Source organism: Anomalospiza imberbis, chromosome 17, assembly GCF_031753505.1.
Source record: "Anomalospiza imberbis isolate Cuckoo-Finch-1a 21T00152 chromosome 17, ASM3175350v1, whole genome shotgun sequence".
NCBI classification, from domain to species: domain Eukaryota; kingdom Metazoa; phylum Chordata; class Aves; order Passeriformes; family Viduidae; genus Anomalospiza; species Anomalospiza imberbis.
The window spans coordinates 5019740-5025349 of record NC_089697.1 but is presented as its reverse complement, the minus strand read 5'-3'; positions in this window follow the sequence as shown (position 1 = coordinate 5025349).

Here is a 5610-nt window from a genome sequence, read left to right as displayed (position 1 = left end):
TCACACTTCCTGATGACAGATGTCTACATGTCCAAATAATAGCCAGCATGGAGAGCTATGTGCTCTGACAGCCAGAATCAGGTTTCAGGAGAGATTGAGACAACTCCAGAAGTGAATGGAATGCACAGATGTTAGCAAGCCTGTCCTTCTGATTAAGTTTGCTGCAATGCAGAAGGTATAAATATGTTCAGATGCTCAGAAGGCCATGGGAAATGAGAGACTGCATTTTAGCACCCGGCACTTTTGAGTCCTGGGGTAATCCTGATTTTAAGTACACCTTTTATAGACCAATCTGGCTGAATTGTTCTACAAGTTAAATGAAGCAAAGACTTTGTAGAAGTATTCTGGCAAACAATATAATGTATCACTTAAAGAGCTATAACCAAGCAAGTGGAAAATGCAGCTCTTGTTGCAGTTTAGGGCAGAGTAACAGTAGTTCATATTTAGCATTTTATTGTGGAAAATGAAAGCAAATATTAGCAAGCAAATAGGTATTGTACCCCAGTGCACTCTGCTACCCAGAGATCAATGTATGGAGTTGGGTAACCATCCTCCAGGCAGCTTCTAACTCTTAGAAGCTGCAGTCCCTGCACTTTCTTCCCTGGGGAAGGAGGCCCTTATTCCCAACACGGTGGTGCTTCAGTTTTTGGTGCAAAGCAGTCACATCTCTGTGGAGTCTCCTCCAGCCCAAAGGTAACACTGAGGCTTGGGAACAGCTTGATCTGATAAGAGCAGGGACATGTTTCAGACTCACATTCCACCAGCTGCCCTGGCTGTGAGCAGCTCAAGTCATGTCTGAGCATTTTGGGTTTCACACCTTTCCCATCCCTGTGACTTTACCAAGCACAGCTTTCCACGGAGAAGTGTCTTTGGAGAAGTTTGTCATGCTGAACTTTCATAAACTGTGGTACAATTTGTGTTAATTGCATTGTCAGCCTCTGGGAGCAGATGTCCATGAAACACAAGGAAGTCCTGCACTGAGGAATCCTATCCCACCAAGGAATAAAATCAGCCTTGAGAAACTTCCCTAGCAAAGAAATCCCAGCAGAGGAGGAGCAGATGATAAAGCAAAGATAAGGGATCTTCTCTTCAATACTTGGTGCTTCTCCCTCAGTTCCAGGGCTGCACCAGCACATCCTCATTGGTTGCTTCCCAGAGTCTCAAAAAATTCCCAGGAGGCTGGTTCCAGCTGCCATGTGTCTCTCAGTGGCCGGTCCTCGGGCAGGGAAAGCTGAGACTCCACAGACACAGAGTGTCCCTGCATGGTGCAGGAATCCTGCAGAGCCCAGCCAACACTCCACAAAGTGCTGCCTCAGAGTGACTCTGAGGAGGGGAAGTATCACATTGATTATTCCTGAATCTATGGCCTATTACATTATTTTATTCAAAATTATACCAGTAAGGCATAACGTTTATGGGACTGGAAATGTCTTCTGAGTGACTGCTCCGGATGCTGGAAGTGCTTACTGCCCCGGGTGTCTCAGGGGTCTCTGCCAGGCTGGTAAATTTGAAATCCCTCATTCATTCAGGGCTGGAAAGTGCTTTAGTCCTGAATGAAGTGTCGGAAGAGATTTTTACACCTGGGTTTTTATAGCCTGATCTTAGCAGAGGAAAGGAGTAACTCTGGGTTTCCATTTGGAGCGACCTCAGGAGCAGCTTGTCACAGCTAAGCTGTTTGGTTTACAGTTATTCCTTTGGCTGCTCACTTGGGCTTTGTTTGCTTTAAAAATCACAACTGGTGGTAGCCACTATCCCTTCTGTCCCTGAGTCCACTGAGAGATGTAACTGAACTCTGCTCTCCTCATTTCCTTTCCCTCTCCTGTGAGTGCTCTGCTTCTCCTCTGCTGTGTGTATTCATGAGTGTTCCTGGGTGTTTGTGTGTGTTGCTGTGAGCTGCTGTGTGTTCCTGTGTTTCCCTGTGCATATTCATGTGTGTTTGTGTGCTCACACGAGCCCGGGGAGCTGCTGCACAGCCACGTCCTGCAGACCTTGGCACAAGGGACACACAGCCGACCTTGCCACGCAGGGAATGGAAACACATCTCCAGCACACAGAGGGTTAATAGCTCTAAATCTAAAGTACTCATCTGCAATCTCAATTTGCTCAGAGTCCAGCAGCTGCATTAGTTGAGATAATTCTGTCAGTGAGTGCTGTTTGTACCCAGAACATGCCTGCTAAATTTGTTAAAGAATACCCCAGACTAACGCATCATTACACTCACAAAGTCATCTATCTTTTACTTCAGATTAATTCTTTTTTTTCCCTCTCTCTTCACCTCCTCCATAAATCCTGGTGCACTTAATTAATTTCAGTTCCAGTGTAAGGTCCATAATACAGAATTGTTCAAGCAAACACAAAATTAATTATTCTATTTACAGCCTTCTCATTGAAAGGAGCATTTCATCTTTCATAATTACATTTTGGAACGTCCAATTATGAATTCAGACTTCTGCTGTTTTGCATACAGTGATTGTATGCAAGTGTCTCCATGCCAATGAGAACCAAGATTTGGGTCGCACATTTCCTTCCAATTAGACTAAATTCAAGTACAGCTCCAGTCTGAAAAACCTTTTCAAGAGGTGACAGAGGGAGAGGGTGGGAGATGCTTACAGAATCAGGTTAAAAATGTCTCTTTGAATGCACGTTGTCGTTTCTTCTCCAGCGACAGAGATGTCTTTATAACACAGCACAAGGCTGCTGTAGCTGGTTCAGTAACCTTACCAGCTGCTACAGGCTTAATTCTACAAGCAAAAGACTTTATCAAGTTCTTTTTGAGATAATGGAAAAATTCCTTGGCTTTTATGGCTTTAAAAGGAGCTTTTGAACTCATGCACAAGTTGATGTATATTATACCCTTGATTTGTGTTAATTATATAAATTTTTAATGCCTTCGATCACAGTAGCCGTTTTCCTCAGAGCTGACTTGTAAGTGAAATCTGAAACTGCAAAAGTTTCCTGCCTGCTGCAAACCTGGGGCAGGTTCAAGGAAGGTTCCTTGTGTTTTTGAGAATTCTGGCCTCGACCCATGAAGCAGGGAAAGAAAAATGGGCTCAGCAGTTCTGGGTTTTGCCTGTCCACAGTTCCTCCTGGAATGAAGGTCTGTGATGGTTTGGTTCCCTTTGGAGCTGCAATGCCATGGGAAGTGAGGGTTATAGGACAGTCTTGACCTGAGTGCTCACCCTCCAGCAGCTGGCAGCTCTGGGAGGGGACTCAGGAAACCTGGGCTCCAGTCCCAGCTATGTCACAAAGCTGTGGATGATCCTGAGCTGGGGTTTCAGGCCTGACCTGTCGGCTGCAGGTGGGAACTGTGATCTGGAGGAGGCTGTTGGAGGTTGCTGGATGGACAAGGGGAGCACAGCTGCCTCCTGTCATCCCAGCACAAAATTCGACTGTGACAGGCAGCTTGGCTGCACAGGGACATGGCTGCAGCTCTTCTTTCTCTAATGCCTGAAGCTCCTGACCTCCAAAAGCACCCAGAGTTGCCCTTGCACTCAGGAGAGAGCAGGAGCTGGATTGACATCTGGCTGAAGAGGTCACCCAGGAAATCCAAGGCTTTTTATGCTCTCCCTCTTTGCATACTTGAGAAACAGACACAGTTGATCTGACCTTTTAGGATATCTGGTTTAAAAATTCCCACCCAGTAGAGGTTGAAATGTGCTGTTATAAGAGCTGCAAAATAGCTCTAGAGCCTGCCTGTCAAGTTTGATCATGCCCTGAAAAGCCAAAATGTGCCCATCTCCTTTAGAAACACAAATAAATTGCTTTAGCCTTATCTAGAGCTTTACAGTGACTGCTGTTCTAATAGGATGAAGCACGGTAATCAACTTTATAGAGCATATTTCCATAGCACACCCGTTATGTCATGCCTTGTTTACACAATTGGAATTAGGGATTAAGAGGTACACATACTGGGCAGGGGGCCAAAAATACTTTTACAGCCCTGATTTACTGGCTAGTCCATGCAGGGCTTGGGAACTGTGTGTGCATTGGCTGCAGTGGGAATGTGACTGGTGTTGGAGGGCAGGACTTAGCAAAGTGCAGGGTCACATCACAGTGGCTGAAAATAAACCTGAGGGCTGGGCAGGTGGGCACAGAGTGTCACCACGTGAGCCCTGGCAGGGTGGGTGGATGGGACAACTGCTGCTGCTGCACTGCTGTCTGTCCCCCTCCAAACACATCTTCAGGTGCTGACCTCGTACCTGGGAGTTAAACCCCCCACACAGAGTAGCTGGTGGGAAATACATGAATAGTAATTCAGAAAAAAATAGAGTTTAACCTGTCAGGATGTGCAGCTGACAGCAAGGCTGGGGAATCTGTGCCCGTGGGCACTGCCAAGTCCTGGTTTGATAACCTGCTCCAACAGAAATACAATGCTTGCAAAGAAAACTCAGACTTGAGAGCAAAGGAGATTTTTCATAGAGTTATCTTTTTTATTATCCCAGAATCAGTCACAGATTGATTTGTGTTGGAAGGAACCTTAAAGATCATTTTGTTCCAACCCTCTGCCATGGCAGGGACGCATTCTGCTAGGACAGGTTGCTCAATGTCTTGTCCAACCTGGCCTTGAACACTTCCAGGGATGGGGCAAGGAACATCACTGTACTAATGAGAATGATGTTCCTTGCCTAACAACTGCACCGTTCTAGGAAGAGAAAAAGTTCTTAACCCTAAATATAATTAATGTGTCATGTATGGGCAGAGAGCAGGAGAGGTTTACCCTGCTCTTTGCCCACTTGCAGGACTCTCCCTGGAGAGGATCCATCCCTGCTTTGCTGAGTATGAACCAGGGCTGGTGCTCTTTACACTCACATGCCCAAATCCAGGGAAGGTGGGCTGAGAGCAGAACCACTCTGAAAGCTCTGAGGCCAGGGGTATCCACCAGACAGAAGTGCTTCAGATTCAGAAAAAATGGGACAAAGAGAGGCAGGAGGATGGATTTGGGCACTTCCCCAGTGCCCACCTCAGAGGATGATGCAAAGGGAATAGGAGGACTGAGTTCTGCTGCAGAGCCAGCCTGCTGCAGCCACCTCCTCTGGGCTCCACTGATGGGGACAGGCACTGATCTACCCTGCAAGGACACACACGTGCACCAAGCTCGTGTCTCAGGCAGCCAAACCCCATGAGCTGAACCTCAGTTGGAGCTCAAGCACATCTTCACTCAAGTTGGGAAGAGTGAAGGTATTTTTCCCCTCCACAGATGTCGTTGTTAATTTGTTAGCCGTGTAGAAGTGTGAGGTTTGCTGGAGGAAGCCCATTTGTGCAGTTTTTAGCTTATTCAGTGGTGAAGTCTGCTTTATCTCTTGTGGGAGCAACTTCACGGCTCACAAAAAGACAGAAATAATCTGTTTTAAAAGTTGTTGGAAGGACAGTGGATTTATGGTCCTATTGTCAGAAGGGAATGATAATGATCCTCTGGTCCAGCCCCTGGCCTACCATAAACAATTCCTGACTCAGAGCCCACATCTTGCACTTGAACTGGAGCTGGTTTATTTTATTTTTATAAACACATCCAAGCCTGGCAGGAGGGCTTTATTCAAAAACAAAATATTTTTCTCACTGTCCTTAGCTGGCAGGAGTTAATTGTTCCCTTTGTGAGCTGTGAATGGGTTT